Source organism: Grammomys surdaster, unplaced genomic scaffold (assembly GCF_004785775.1).
Source record: "Grammomys surdaster isolate TR1022 unplaced genomic scaffold, NIH_TR_1.0 125630, whole genome shotgun sequence".
In the NCBI taxonomy this organism is placed as follows: domain Eukaryota; kingdom Metazoa; phylum Chordata; class Mammalia; order Rodentia; family Muridae; genus Grammomys; species Grammomys surdaster.
Genome location: NW_021620469.1, coordinates 1,146,855 through 1,163,167, shown reverse-complemented (window position 1 = coordinate 1,163,167; position 16,313 = coordinate 1,146,855). Strand labels below are relative to the sequence as shown.

The 16,313-nt window shown below is 42.8% G+C and overlaps 1 long non-coding RNA gene and 1 pseudogene across 1 annotated transcript; both read left to right on the top strand.

The window, feature by feature from the left end:
* Window positions 1-4,950: 4,950 nt before the first annotated feature.
* Window positions 4,951-16,313, top strand: part of LOC114638808 — a 141,081-nt pseudogene continuing 129,718 nt past the window's right edge.
* Window positions 5,800-6,460, top strand: LOC114638793. Its single transcript, XR_003713921.1, has 2 exons — window positions 5,800-5,941; window positions 6,126-6,460. It is a non-coding gene; the product is annotated as an uncharacterized LOC114638793 (long non-coding RNA).

Genomic DNA, 16,313 nt, shown 5'->3' with positions numbered 1-16,313 from the left:
ATATGGAGTACAACGCACAGTCACTGAGGTCAGGGCCTCTGACTCTGTCACACTGGTTCAGGAGCTGGAGAGCTTCACAGAGCAACAATGGTATGCTAAATGAGCTTCATGGAGTCATGGGAAAATGACTGTTTGTGATAGTATAGCTCCCCAACAGGCTACTAGATATGCAAAAACCATTAATAGATTGGAGGCTAAGATGATGAAACTGTCTGATAAGCTTGGACTGAAGCTGAGAACTGATAGACAGACTATCAAATAGACAGACAGTTAGCATCACAGGATCATTATCCCATAGTTAAGAGACCTTATCACAACTCTGAACTTCATTGGATAACGTATTATGTTCCTAAAGGATCTCTCAAGTTGGCAGTCACTTCTGTGCCTATCCATATGTGAGCAGTGCACATCCATGTGATTCCTACTTCAGCCTTTCCTTTTGGGGTGTACCATCATCTACGTGGCATTGCTAATGGAAATGGAAGATACATACCAAGTTCATCCTAGTGGCCTCCTCATAATCCCCTGTCTGCTCTCGCCCTTCCTTCTCCAGTAATTTCAGTGTCTCTAAGGATTGAGACACTTTTTCCTGTTATTATAGGTGTTTAGTTTTCCTTGGAAAGGTAAGAGTCCTTGCCATGTCCTCACAAACTAGAACCTCATGCCATGGGCTTAGAGTTCAAGATCTCTATTTAACCCCCTCACCATATGGTCTTACCTACAAAGAATGTACAATACAACAAGAAAGGAGTTTGATGGGAGAAAGGGAGGCATGATAATGCTTTTTATACAAGACATGAATTTTTCTAAAACAAACATTTTAAACTTTAAAAAAATTGCCTGTTTACAAGATGAAGTCAAGATAGCCCTGGTGTTTCTTTACAATTGCACAGGCATCTACCAAGAGATAATGGAAGCCAAAAATATGTGTTTGGCTGCTACTTGTTACTATGATTATAGACTAAGTGGTCTTATTTTAGAACTGTGAGGATGTTTTTATTTTAGATTTGAAATTTTGTATATCTCCATCTTCCATTCTACCATCAAGTAGCACTGTATTATTCCAAACGTCCACTCTCACGTGTGCTACCAGAGGGAGCCATCCTGTGTGAGCATTTTGATCTCAGTCAATCTCCCATCCAAATACACAGGGAAAAATTTGCCTCTTCCTTAGATATGGATGAGCCGGATGCAACAAGTTTAATTAAGAAGAGATAATTTGACATATGAAAGAACACTGACCAATGTTACTTCTTTAAAGTCAATGCTCTTAGATCTTTTTCCTACATTGAGACAAAAATGTCTCTTCCCAAATTGTCTACAGTAGGTGCTACCTCCTGCACTCCAAGTCCAACAAGCATGATACCATCAGTGTGATATGAATGGAATCTCTGCAATAGATGTTACTGTCCCTAATGATGCATGTTGATGCATTCCCCAGATTATTAGCTGCCAGGCATGTGTCATTTGCAGCAACAGTAAAACTATACTAAGAGCAACTTTGGTTGAAGTCACTACCCAGTTTACATTTTCCACAATAGTTCTCCAGGATGCAAATAGATATCTTGATGGTGGATATAGCTGGAATGACCTTGTTCTGTATTGTTCAATAATGCACTATTTGCACTGACTCCTCACAAATTCATGTATACAAAGGCCTTGTTTTACTTTTCAGTAAAAAAACAAACAAACAGGCAGTTGTGAAAATTTTCACTAGTTTCTATCATAATGTCACTCCCTGAATCAGGCAACCACTATGGGTATGATGCCAACTGATAACTATGTCTATCCCACCTCTTCATTCCTGAGTTCCAAAATAAGAATATTAACTTGGGGTCATGTGTGTGTACCATCTCAAGGCCTGTCCTCTAACTGTGGATGCAAAGAAGAGTTTGGGGTCTTTACAAAGTGTTATCAGGTCAAATTCAAAGCATAGTAATAAAAAAACATTAATTTACTTTTTCTAATTCTTATTGCTGTGCTTAGACAGCTTCTTTGTAGCTCTGAGGAAGCAAAGGAAGGAAATTCAGAAGGATAGAGTTGATGTCAGAATTTTCCTCAAGGGCACACATTCTCTATCATGCAGAAGTCTGAGTTGTCTGGTCCAAGCCTGGGAACTAGCTGAGGCTTCCTATGATAGTCCATACCTCTTTTTTACCAGACCTAGAATTTTTCTGCAAAGCTCCATGATTCTAGAACATCAAGTCCAATTATGTGGTTAATTGGGATGCATAGTCTTTGAGTCTGAACAAGTATTTGTGTGGGAAAAAAACACATGCAGGGCAGCTCAGGCCCATGTGGCAGCAGCCTGTGGCTGGCATGACAGTGGCCTGTGGGGGCATGGCAAAGTCCCAGGGGCTTTCCCACATGAGAGTCCCACATATGCAAGAAGGTCTAGGGTTCCAGAGGCTGGAAGCTTGGCAGCGGCAGGCCCAGAAGACACATGGAGTCCGAGAGATGAAAGTTTTATTGTCCATGACAGGATAGTTGGATCTGGATATGAGTGTGCCCGCTCCCCGTAATGCCAGGAGGAGCTCTCTTATATGGGAAGTTGGAAAGAGGAGGGACTAAGGAGGAATAACTTAATTAGCTATGCTCCCCGGCCTTTAGATAACTCATTAATATGTAAATCTCTCAAGGCAGAGGCCTGTTAGTCACACCCACTACCTGTGTCTTATGTGACTGACGGTACAGGTTAAATGGAGTGTCAGGGTCCTGGGTTCTGGGGGCGTGGCCGGACACCTGCCGTCTTGGGGTTCCAGGCCCATGCCAACCCATGAACCAAGATGCCCTTCCACAGCCTGACATACTTGTTTGAGTTACTACATTAATCTAGCTCCATGATATCTTTTTCTTTGAAATTTCATCACAAAAAATTGTTTTTATCTGTAAAAACAACCAAAGTTTTCATTCTTATTTTCACCAAAAACATAGTGTCAAAACCCATCATCTTCTTTGACTCTATTCTTGAGTACTTAAACATAATGAGCCAACAACTGTACATTCTTATGATCTGTGGCTATAAATACTTGGTCACCCAAAGCCTTGTCTTGTATTGCAGATACCAAAACTTTTTATTTGGTGATATCCTGAAAGTTCATTGAGTTCTCCCTAAATGTGTATTACAATGTCTAACATCAGGACATTCACTAACAGCAGCTGTTCATAACCGGTGAGTCATGAATCTTTTAGAGATCAAATTTCAGGTATCCTGTATAGTAGATATTTCAAATTAAAATCATAACCATAGCAAAATTATAGTCATAAAGTATCAATGTAAGAAATTTTACAGCTTGGGTCACCACAACTTGAGGAACAGTATTAAAAGATCACATCATTTGGAAGGTTGAGAACCATTGACTTAATTTCTGTCTTGGTCATGCCCTACATGCTGTGTATTCAACACACTCTCCCCACACCTACATCCCTCACAGCCACATTCTCTCATCTTATTTGAATAAAGATGAGATGCCCTCACACTGGTTAACACAAACAATGGCCTTCAGGCTAAATCAGCCTACCACCTACATTTGTAAATAAAATGTACTCCCTCTCACCCATATTTTCTTACACTACCTGTGTTTGTGCTACAGCAATGAAGGTGAGACGTTACACATATGCAGTATGGGTCTCAAAGCTGTCAATAATACCTGGACGCTTACAAGAACAGTTCCATGATCCCTGATCAAGGACCCCCTCCCTTTGTGTTGCTGTCCTGCCTCCAGGGAGCCACTTTGAAGGGTGTAGTCACCACCTTATCACGGGATCCAGGCATCTCAGAATCTGGCCACAGATTCAACACTACTAAGAGAGCAGAGTCATAAGAATTTCTGATAAGGAAAGTAGAGCTTGTCCAAGCCAGTTCTGTGGCTTCCAGCCCTTCCTTTTTCCCACACTGGAACTATAAAAGCAGGAAACAGGTCAGGACACATCAGAAGCTCACCCAGGCTGCACCAGTGGCAAAATGTAGGCCCTAAATATTCCTGATGACATTTCTCTTGCCTTTAGGAGCTGGAGCTGGTGAGTTTTGTCTTCATCTTCCTAACTTCTGAGATTTCAACAACTGACCTTAATCTGTTACCTTTGGTGACAAATACCCTAACATGAAGAAGGATACTAAACTAACATAGTCCAAGGGAAATCTGCAGGTTAAGGAAGAATGAAAAACTACTTCGCCTTCACATCATTTCATGAAATTACTCTCTGTTCTGATTCTTTGGCCTTCCCTTAGTGTTGAGAAAGACAGGATGAAGGTGTAGAGAAATATCTGACAAGTGGAAAGTCAGAAACATGAATGAACATTGTGTTCAAATGAAGGATGATGGTGGACAGGGAGCACTGGGGAGTAAAGATCAATAGGAGAGAAAAGATCAAAGATGTGTGGAGGGGCCTGAGCTCCTTGTGAGTTGGGGTGGGCTTGGAGCAGTCACTCAGATTTACCTCTTCTTCCCTTGTTAACACTGTGTTGAGGGTGTCCTGCAAGGTTGTGACCATGCACTGTGGATTCTTTGTTCCAGAGATTATTGACGGTATTGAGGCTAAACTGCACACCCACCCTTACATTGTCCATCTGACGATCATCGTTGACAGAAGTTTTAAGGACAGCTGTGATGGGTTTCTTATAATCAACCAATTTGTGATGACTGCTGCATACTTTTAAGGAAGATAAGAGACTTCTCTTCCTGTGAAGAAATGCAGGAGCCAGAGTCACAAAGCAGCAGAGGCCTGAGGAAGGCTCTGAGCCCTGTTCATCTCCAGACTGGCTCTCTTAAAACTGAGAAGAAAACTGAGAAGGGAACACAAAGCTTCACTGGACCATTCACATGTAGTCTCAATTTCTAGAGGTCAGAGCTTTAAGCAGGGCTCTAGTCAGGTGAAAAACTACAGCTATTGTCTTGTCCTGGTGTCACCAGGGCTAAGACATGGGCTGGGGTGTAACTCAATTGTAGAATGCCTGTCTATCATATTCAAAGTCATGGGTTCAATGCATACACTGGAAGGTGAGCCATGTCCTTCTGGGAAGGCAGTGGTCCATCTCAAGTTTCTATAGGGGCTCTGTCCTGGGTTAGAGAAGAAAGACCCTGGTGACTTTTGCCTTGGAAGAAGTCCTCCTCATAAGACTTTTCACTGCTTTTTCTTTTTCAACAGAGAAATCACTGTCACCCTTGGAATTCATGATGTGAGCAAGAGAGAATTCACACAACTGAAGATAAAAATTGAAAAACAAATCATTCACAAAAATTACTACATCTTTTCCAATCTCCATGACATCATGTTACTGAAGGTGCCCTTATTTATCTGGCTCTGCTTAAGTCTCCCCTCCTAAACTCTTCCCCTGTATCTGACTTTTGAATTTTCGCTTATCCAGTCCTTTTTTTCAGAAGCCACTCCTGAACTCTATGTCATTATGGGCCCACTGGGAAGGGACTCATGTCTAAGCATCCTTTTCTGATTTGCCATCCCTTCTCTCCTTCTCCCAACAGCTTAAAGAGCAAGCTGAGTTGACTCTGTGGATGTAATTCCTCTGCCTAGTCCCTCTGACTTCATTGACCCTGGGACAATGTGCTGAGTAGCTGGATGAGGGTGAACTGGAGTGACAGAACCTACCACAGATACCCTGAAAGAGGTCGAACATAGAATCATGAATAAAGAGGCCTGAAAAACTATAGGTGTTATGACTATAACTTCCAGGTCTGCGTGGGCAGTCCACAATGTTAAAAACAGTATACGTGGTGAGTACATACTTGTGTTTCCTCCCCACATCAGGAGAAAGCATCAGTAGAGGTAGTGTGGTGAACAGCTGTCTATGGGAGTGACTAATGTCTTGGTTTTTAGACTACTACTTCCAAGACTGGGAATTGACATTCTCCCTCTCTGTCTCATCTCCCTATGCCCAAACCCTTCTGGAAATCTTCCTGCAAGGCTCCAGATGAAAAAGGAAGTAAGTAAAGGCAGACATGTTAGCATTGGAGCAAGGACAGTGAGTGGGGAATCAGGCAATAAATCCCCAACTTAAGACTCATAGACAGCCAGGTCCTTGTACCTCATTCCAGGATTAGCTTTCTTTGAGCTGATTTTTAGGGGAAAGCAATCTTTGTTCATACTCTGATTTTCCTTACTTACAGGGAGATTCCTGGGGACCTCTACTGTGTGCTGGAGTAGCTCATGCCATTTATCTCATGTACATGGAAAAGGAAATCCCCTTATAATCTTCACCTGAATCTCCTCATATGTGCCCTGGATTAATACAGTCATAAAACCTAAGTAGCTGATAAATCTGACCAGCCTGAGACAGACTCTCCAAGCCTGAGTTCTTCTGGTACCCCTTGAGTTCAACACAGCAGGTTCCTATCATGACCCCATACTGTCCCCACCTGTCCTTAAAGAGGATCTCAAAGATACACAAGTCGGTGATGATTGTTTCCTGTAAAGCGTCTCAATAAAAACATAACCTCCAGCAGCTGTGTGACTCCACACTGTGCTCTAAACACATATTCCCTTTCTAAGCACAATGAAGAATTGATTTCAGGTACTATCTTGCCATGTTAACTATCTTGGTGACCAACTTCCTGGAACAGGATGTGCCACTGTGGATTACTGAATACTATCTAACATTCATGGCTTTGTACAGTTAGATTTCCTCTCCATGGTAATGAGCACTGTTCTGTTCTTCTCCACTGTCCTGTCTTCTCATCTTCTCCCACCTTGTCTCTCAGCTCATCTCCCCACAAACCACATACATGCCTTAGCCACTGAATCTTTCCACACATCATAGCAGATTCCGTGTCTAGGTTAGACATGGCTGTTGATCCTTGTGTCCTCACCACCTACCTTGCCATCATCCTCCTCTCAATATTGCACCTGCAGCTAGAGGAAAGCCTGTCCTCAGAAGTCCTTGGACCATGACTGTGGCTGCAGCGACCAACACAGGAGAGTGTCAGCACTTTCTGGAACTAAACACAAGGCAGAACTAGCCCGTAATGGAAAAAGGCCCTCCAATACTTAGCATGTACTGGTGCTTAGCATGGTGGCTCTAGACCTGCTTCTAAGCCACCCATATAAAACTTCCATCTTACTCAAAGATCCTGCCTTTCAGAAGAATGTTTGAGTTATGTGAACTTCTAAGTGACCTGCTATCTTCTTAAAAACCAAAGCTCTCATTTTCCTCAGTCAAGGGAAACAATGCTTTAACTACAGGGTTCTGTGGAATCTGAAGGGGATGAGACCACACATGAGCTCTACTATGTTGAAAGAAAAGTAATATGAAGGGTGTGGCCCTCTGACTACTGTACCATGAAAAATGACTGCCAGCACCAGCCTCAGACTAGGAACCCAGCACTTACACCCTCCTCCTGGCCTGCTCGCCTCTCCTCTTGGTTTTCAGCTTTGGCAGAGTAATGGAGAGATGCAGTGATAGCTTTCAAAGTGCAAGTCTGACTATAAGCTCTATTCTACCTCAGGAGGGGGAGCACTAAGAAATCTAAAAGGATGTTTTAAAATTAAAGAACGGGTTACTGATCCATGTTGGACTGTTTTGCTTTTCTACCTGTTATTTATACCTGTGTAACTAAATGGGTCTTTTCTCATCTTGACATAGATTGCTGTGGTTTAGGCATACTCTTGCCATGTAGTTCAGACTGACTTCCAACTCATGATCCTTCTGCCTCAGCTTCCCTAGTGTTGGGACACCAAGCATGCTCCACTACCCTTGGCTTAAACAAAGGTCTCAAAATGTGAAACACAAAGCAAAGACAACAGCTGTGTCTTTTCTTAGTAGATATGAATAGTCACTAACCTCCAGCTGAGGGCACACTGCCTCTTACCCTATAGCCTAAAGGGCATGTACTTGGGACAGTCTTCCTCCATGAAGCTGGGTAAGTGGAGGTGAGGAGAGAGTGATTGTCCCACCCTGCAGCCTGGATCACAGTAATAGGGGAACAGGGTTAGACTCCTGAGAGCTCAGCTGAGGATACAGGTTGAATGGCTTCCAGAAAGGTCACCTCTACAAAGCAATCTCCGTCACATGGGTCTCTGTTGTCAAAGGAACAGTTGGTGACACAGAGGCTCCAAAATCAAGATAAGAGCCTCATCACCACTGCAGCAGCCATTCTCTGGCATGTTGGAAAAGGGCCAAAAGCAGCAGGCCCAGTGGACATTGTGAAAGAGAGAACAGCAATGGTCTCTTGAAGTTCATAAGGCAAACATTCAGATAAGAAGGATTTCCCCCATGGTAGGTGCAGTAGCAGTACTGGGTAGCTTGGCTTAATAAGGAATCTTAGTGATCTAGCAGCAGACACTTACTGAGGGTGTTCAAAGAGAAGATCAGCTCAGATAACAGTAGCTGAAGAAAGTGTTTAAGAAGTCAGCAGGTGCTCACCCACCTTTGCAGAAATGGAAACATCACCCAGAAGGCAGCAAAAGCAGGTAAATCTTTAGACCAAATAATTGCAATTAAGAGGGATGTGCAGGTTTATGTGCTAAACAATGTCTAAAAAATATTTACCTTCAGAAAACAAACAAACAAAAACTCCTACAATGAGAAGAGTCCTGTCTATGGTGAAGTGGTAGAGGAAGATAAAAAGGCAGAGTTATTGATATCCTGCAGCAGGTGTTACCACCTGCTCCCATCTGGTATCCTTCCAACCAAGGAATGTGTTTATCAATTATTTTTCAAATGAAAACTTTTAGTAGCTCTAGAAACATTTTGAGGAAGGAAGGAATGTAACCTTGTGACACTTTTAAGCATAAACATTTTTAAATTTTGGTTTGTTTTGATTTATTTTATATAAGAACTTGCTTATAGACCTGGAACAAGTACCATGGTCTTACCTCAGCCTCCCAGGTACTGAGGATTGCAGTAGTAACCACTGAAGTGGAAACTTAAGTGTTCTTTGCAAAGTCTGTTTGGCTGGATGGTGTCTTACTGGGACAAATTCATGAAGGAAGAGTCTGCTGAAGAAGTCACACGTGAAAGGCTAAGGAAGATTTGTGAAGGAACATTTTTCTGAAGCAGACAATGGTGAAAGGATGTTCTGCTAAAGCAAGGAACTATAAGGACATGTGATGAAGGATTCCTCACTAATGACAGACATGTATCCATCTGCAGTACATTATGTAGTTGAGCTTCATTTGTCAGGACTTCACAGAGAGAAAGACACCAAAAAAATTCTGGTGGTATGCTGCAGCTTCTTGATGCTTTAGCAGATTCAGGCTGATTGGCAGAGTGATGTCAGCTGAGACAGATTTACATGGAGTCCTGCTAAGTCAGACTCACATGCTGAGGCAAGGCACATGGTGAGGCAAGATCTATTGAGGACATGTGATGTTTGGAGGGAGTATAAAAAGTACCCAACAGAGTGAAGTGAGTTGGAGGCTTGGCTTGGCAAGCTTGGCTTGCCCATAGAGCTAGTTGTGCAGTACTTGTTGGTCTCTAGCTTTCACGGTTCTTCACTTCCCTGAGAGAAGTACAGCCAAGAACCATTACTGGAGTTCCCGTTGGCCCTGGTCCCTTCTGCAGACTAGTGCCAATTCAGCTGAGGCCTGACTGTTGCTGTCAGGTCATAAAACCACTGCTGCTATCCCAACTCTACGTAACTGGACTGCTGGAATAGCCATGAACTGTTTGTGAGTGTTGGCTTCTACTGCTGTCCTGTGAGCTGAACTGCTGATTTCCTGACAACCCAGGTGTGATCTGCTCCAAAGAACTATTTCTAAACAGGTCTATTTCCCTTGAATCCTTTCTTTTCTACTACCTCTAGTGGATGGTGGGCTACAAGGCAGATTAAAATGTTTAAGAACCATCATTAAAATAGGCCTTGAAAAAAATTAAAGTTACATACCAGTATGCCCAACTTTTCATTTTAAAAATGCTGCAAAGCTCCTAAATGTTACCATGGAGTTCCCTTAGTGCACAGAATATAGCTTGAATATTTAATTACTTCTAGCATCACACTACTAAATTATCTCCTAAGAAAGAAATAGTAAAATGGACACATGTTACCCTGACTCTTGGGAGGCACAGGCAGGAGAAACCAGATTCAAGACAGGTTAATCTACATATGGAGTTCAAGGTTAACCTGGACTACATGAAAGCGTATCTCAAATAAAAAATGAGAAGGGAGGGAGCAGGGAAGAAGGGAAAGAGGATGGAAAGATGGAAAGAGGAAGGGAAAGCGAGAGGAAGAGTGGAAATTAACTCCTCCTGGATGGCAGCTGCACCTGCCAGAGCTGCATGCACTTTATAACACATTCTGTTGTGATAGTCCAGTTTTCTCCACAGCCTGAAAAATGCTGTAGATGATTGAAATTTTGAGGATATTCTATATAAAATGCTAAGCTGTGAATTGAGCAAAGCCCTTAAACAGTTTTTGTGGCTCATGTATTGGAACATTGGTTTCCCACCTCATGGTACTGCCTTTGGAAGGTTAGAAACCCCTAAGAGGTACAGTACTGAGGGAGGAAGTTGTTTGCTGTAGGATGGCCATGAAGTTTTATGTTAGAGTTGCACTTCCTGTCTACTGATGCAGTGCAACTCACCCTTCCCAGTCTTGCCATAAATGCCTTTCCATCATAAACTGTGGCCTCAAACTGAAGCAATGAGCTTTCCTAACACACCTTTCATGAGACAACAAAAACAACAGGCTTCATCAGCCACTGCTTTTAAGTAAAGGCAGGACCTAATACTGACCCCCATTGTTTTCTAACTAATCACACTCCTGGTTTTGTGCTCTTCAAACCATAACTGAACTCTGCAGCGTATAAAAGCTAAAGCAGACAAGGAAAGCAGCAGAGAAAGCAGAATTCTGAGAAACTGTAGCAGACAAAGAGAATGCAGGAAAATCATGGGGTCAGTGTTTAGGAGGTTGATGCCTTGCTGGGGAATGAACCTTATCTCCTCCCTCACCTTTAGCCAAGCCAAGAAATATAACCCAATGCTGGTGGACCTGAGCCATAGTGTTGTGGAGCCGGGACTCTAGTTCTATATGATCTTCCCCTCCATTTTTAACTACACAAGAGTAAACCTTGGAGCTTGGTCCCACTGATGCAGAGCCACCACAAGACTTCTCTAGCTCCAGATCCTCCTCTTCCCTGCTAGTGATGCAGTGTCAGAGGACAGCTATCAGCATTAGCAAATGAAAACAGGACTTGCAGTTAAATCCAGTCTTTAGATAGACATCAGTTTTCAGTAAATGTCCCATCCAATATTTGGGATATGTTTGCTGCTATTGCTCACCTGAAAATCTAATTATACTGAGCACTGTGTAGTTCATGTTGCAACCCTAGAGACCGAAGGAATGCTCAGGTGCAGGAAGGGTTTCCCAACTGTGTATACACACCTCACTCTTGAGGGGCTCAGAGATGGGGATGAGCTCAGCAGAGAGCAACTCAGCTAGTGATACTAAAAAATAGGTCACTGTGCTCTTGAACCCAAGATGACACAAGGACACGGTAGAACAGTGTGTGGGAAGCATTTATCCCTCTGTAGTCTCCCACCTATGAACTCAACCTTCTGTTCATCTCCAAGAGGAATGAGACTCCTGTATGTAGCATCGTCTTCTATAGATTTTCTCCTCCAAGTCAGGGGAGCCCATGCTGGTACTTGGAATGTGTTTTAATAGTTAGAGGTAGTGTGCTCTTGGTCTCAGTTTCAATTCAACATTTGTAAATAGTGGCATTTTCCAAGATACTTTAACAAAAAAGTAAAAAGTGCTCACTCTTAGACAATGACTTTATAGTCTGTAGTTTAGGATCACCTTAGACTTCTAGAGAAATTTACTTACCTCAAACCTATATCCCTCCCCTCACAAATAACGAAAAACTTTCCTTTGAATGGCTGGTCAGAAAGTACCTTTATTTTGAAACCAGAATAATCTAATTCTAAACCATAAGAGCTAAAGATAAGATCAACAAATTGAAACAGTACTAAGTATTTGATGGGGTTTCTATGAAAGTAACAATTTATCTAATGGGATGATACTAAATTGCATACACAGTCTGAGGAAATGGTCATTCCACTTCTTTGTTCTCAGGTTGAAGTCCCTGGTCTCCTATCATATAGCCGGCTTCCTCCTTTACTTGCTCTTCTTTCTCTCCATCACTTCCTTGGACAATAAATACCTGTTCTGAGAAAGAAAATGCAGATTAATGACCAGGGCAAGTGTCTGGGCCAGAGCAAACATGAGTAAACCAGATCAGACACCCTGCAGGAAGTAAAGATGAGACTCCTGGAGCAGCAAGCCTGCAAACACTTCACCAGTTTTTGACATAATTCCCAGCTGTGTGTGGGCAACCCCAAGAAGATGCAAAATGTATACAAGGTGATCCTCTTACCAGGGGTTTCTAAAAGCCCTCCTGGGAACTAGAGTTCTAGAAGTGGTGAGGCAGAAGATTGTCAGTTAATCACAGTGTTTAGGAATCACCAAGTGAGGAAACAAAGTATCCATCTTCCCAGGTCTATCTTGGGTTACTCAATCAGCTGTGCAGAGAACATGGGGTGGTATGAGTAAGATAGCTTGGCTGCCCCCCAAAACTAAGATGTGGCATCAGGCTCCAGACATAACTGCAAGCTGAAATGGGTGTGTAGAGGTAGAGGCTCCCTCTTACACATTCATGTGCTTCCTCTCTGCCCTGCCTCAAAGAGGGAGGCTCTGGAAGACATCTCCTGTGTCCTGGGATAGCTCAAGGCATTGTGTGCTATGTACAGCAGAATGCAAAGCCTCCTGCTGTATTCAACAGAATCTTCCATTACAGAACTCCCTCAAGCTCTTATTGATCTTGAGGGAGAATTAACTCTGGGGCTTGTACCAGCCTGTGAGGGAATCTTAGAACAGGATTCCAGCATGTTTTGTTTGCCATGTGACCTGGCATTTCTGTAGTTCCTGCTGAAGCCTTGCTGGATCCCTTAGATTCTAGAAGGTTCTTTTCAATTTTTTAAAATTCTTTTTTATTGGATATTTTATTTACATTTCAGAAGTTATCCCCTTACCACACTCCCCTCCCACCCAGGAACCCCCTATCCCATACCCCTTCCTCCTGCTTCTATTAGGATGTGCCCCCACTTACCCCCCTCCATTCCCACATCCCCATCCTCGAATTATCCCACACATGGTGTCCAGCCTTCGTGGCAGCAACGATCTCCTCTCCCACCTATACCTGACAGGACCATCCTCCCTTGCATATACAGTTGAAGCCATGAGTCCCTCGCTAAGTGCTCCCAGGCTGGTGGTTTAGACCATGGGGGCTCTGGTTGGTTGGTATTGTTACTCTTCTCATGGGGTCACAAACCCTTTCAACTCCTTCAGTCTTCACTCCATATCCTCTATTGGGAACCCCATGATCAGTTTAATGGTTAGCTGTGAGCATGTGACTCTGAATATGTCAAACTCTGTCAGACCTCTAAGGAGACAGCTATATCAGGCTCCTGTCAGCATACACTTCCTGACATCCACATCAGTATCTTCCTTTGGTGACTGCACATGGGATGGATGCCCAGGTGGAATGGTCTCCAGATGGCCCCTCCTTCAGTTTCTGTCCTACACTTTGTCTCCATATTTGCTCCCATGAGTATTTTGTTAATCCTTCTAAGAAGGACCAAAGCACCCCCACTTGGTCTTCATTCTTCATGAGCTTTATGTGGTCTGTGAGTTGAATCTTGGTTATTTCAAGCTTCTGGGCTAAAATCCGATAAACAGTGAGTGAATACCATGTGTGTTCTTTTGTGATTGGGTTACCTCACTCAGGATGATATTTTCTGGTTCCATCCATTTACCTAAGAATTTCTTGAATCCATTGTTTTTAATAGCTGAATAATATTAGCTGGTACATTGTGTAAATGTACCACACTTTTTTGTATGCATTCCTCTGTTGAAGGACATCTGGGTTCTTTCTAGCTTCTGGCTATTATAAATAAAGATGGTATGAAAATAATGAAGCATATGTCCTTGTTATATGTTAGAGCATCTTCTGGGTATATGCCCAGGAGTGGTATAGCTGGGTCCTCGGGTAATGATACATCCAATTTTCTAAGGAACCTCCAGACTGATTTCCAGAGTGGTTGCACCATTTTGCAATCCCACCAACAATGGAGAGGTTTTCCTCTTTCTCCATAACCTCACCAGCATCTACTATCACCTGAGTTTTTGATCTTAGCCATTCTGACTAGTGTAAGGTGGAATCTCAGGGTTGTTTTGATTTACATTTCCCTGATGACCAAGGATGCTGAACATTTCTTTAGGTGCTTCTCGACCAGTCACATTTCCTCAGTTGAGAATTCTTTGTTTAGCTCTATATTCCATTTTTTTATTAGGGTTATTTGGTTGTTTGGAGTCTAATTTCTTGAGTTCTTTGTATATATTGGATATTAGTCCTCTATCGGATGTGGGATTGGTAAAGATCTTTTCCCAATCTGTTGGTTGTCATTTTGTTCTATTGACAGTGTCCTTTGCTTTACAGAAACATTGCAACTTTATGAAGTCTCATTTGTCAATTCTTCATCTTAGAGCATAAACCATTGGTGTTCTGTTCAGGAACTTTTCCCCTGTGCCTAGGTATTTGAGGGTCTTCCCCATCTTCCCTTCTATTAGTTTCACTGTATCTGGTTTTATGTGGAGGTTATTTATCCACTTGGACTCTGTATCCTCCACTGCCAAGAAGCTTAGCAGGGTCACCCTACAGATTCTTGGGAGTTTCCATTGCATAGATCTCTTGTCTTTTCTTATTAACTGTTGCTTGCATGGAAGTTTTTGGTCCTTAGCAAAGACAGTGGTGTCCCAGGATGTTCTTAAATGTTTATGGACATCGGAACTGCCTGAAGTGAGAAAGCTGGTTGGGCTGATCAATATATTACACAGAACAGTCCTGATTCAGCCCATCCCATGCCACCCATAACTATTTGCATAGCCTTGGCTGGGAACAAGATGTAGTTTCTTCTTTCCTAAGTGGGGATGTGCAGTTCCAAATCCTCTTAGGTACAGCTTGAAGAGATTTAAAGTGTTGAGGTCAGACACACAGAGTGGTCAGCAGCTAGCTGGCTGCTGCTCACGGGCTGTGTTCCATCCAGGTTTCATGTCTTCCAGGAAAGAGATGAAAGCCCAGGCCTCAGTCCCAGCTAGGACTCCTGTCAGTGTTGTGTGCTAAGGGAGCTTGGTCAGCCTCTCAGCTGAACTCTGATGATGCTTCATGCCAATTTCTGTATTGAAAAGAGTGTGTCAGCAAGTGGCATTTATTTTCCACACTAGACAGCAAGGAACAGGACAATTAGTGGGACTATTGTAGTCTAATATGCAGGCTGAAAATTGACAAGGAGGCAGATGGTGGGAAGTGGAGAGAGGTGTAACATTCTCGATCCTCTATCTGATAGAAATGGTATTTAGAACCAACAACAGCTTGACAAAAGACCAAGATTCTGGATTTCCAGGTGAAGTTTGCTCATTAAGAAAAATAATGATTTGGAAAGAAATCGTCACTAACCCCACATCCAATAGAGGGCTAATATCCAAGATATATAAAGAACTCAAGTAGCTAACCTCCTAAAACAAAGCAGCCCAATCAAATTATGGGTTGTAGAGCTAAACAGAACATTAACACCAGAGGAATCTCAAATGGCTGAGAAGCACTTAAAGAAATGTTCAAAGTCCTTAGTGATCAGGGAAATGCAAACCAAAATGACCCTGAGATTCCACCTTACACCAATCAGAATGGCTAAGATCAAAACCTCAGATGACAACACACGTTGGCAAGGATGTGGAGAAATAGGAACACTCCTCCATTGCTGCTGGGATTGCCAACTGGTACAACCACTTTGGAAATCAATCTGGAGGTTCCTCAGAAAACTGGAAAGAGATCTGCTCTGTCCAGCAGGGCAGTGGACAGGTTCCGGGGAGATCACCTGGAAGAGAGAATGGGGAAACAGGTGAATGCAAAGAATGAGCTGCTTGTCTATAGTCTGATCAAACCGCCATTTTTTCTTTTTCACACAGGGGTTATAAACATAAAATGGCAGGATGTGGGGAAGGGGATGACATGGGAGCATAGGTATCTTCAGGGGGAGCCCAGCTATCTTTCAGAACAGGGTATCGGCTGGGTGAAGGTTCAGGGAAAAGGCCACTATGAATCTGTCTATGATTCACTTGTTTCTTATCTAAGCAGGTACTTCCCACCAAGGGTACCTATCCACAAGGTCTATGACTATTAGTTCTTATACAGGCTGCTAAATTTCCACCAAAGCTGCCTGTTTACAATATCTTATAGCTATCTGATCCAGTGTTTTTCCACAGAGACCAAGACTTTGTCTTCGCAGGCTGACTTAGGTCTAT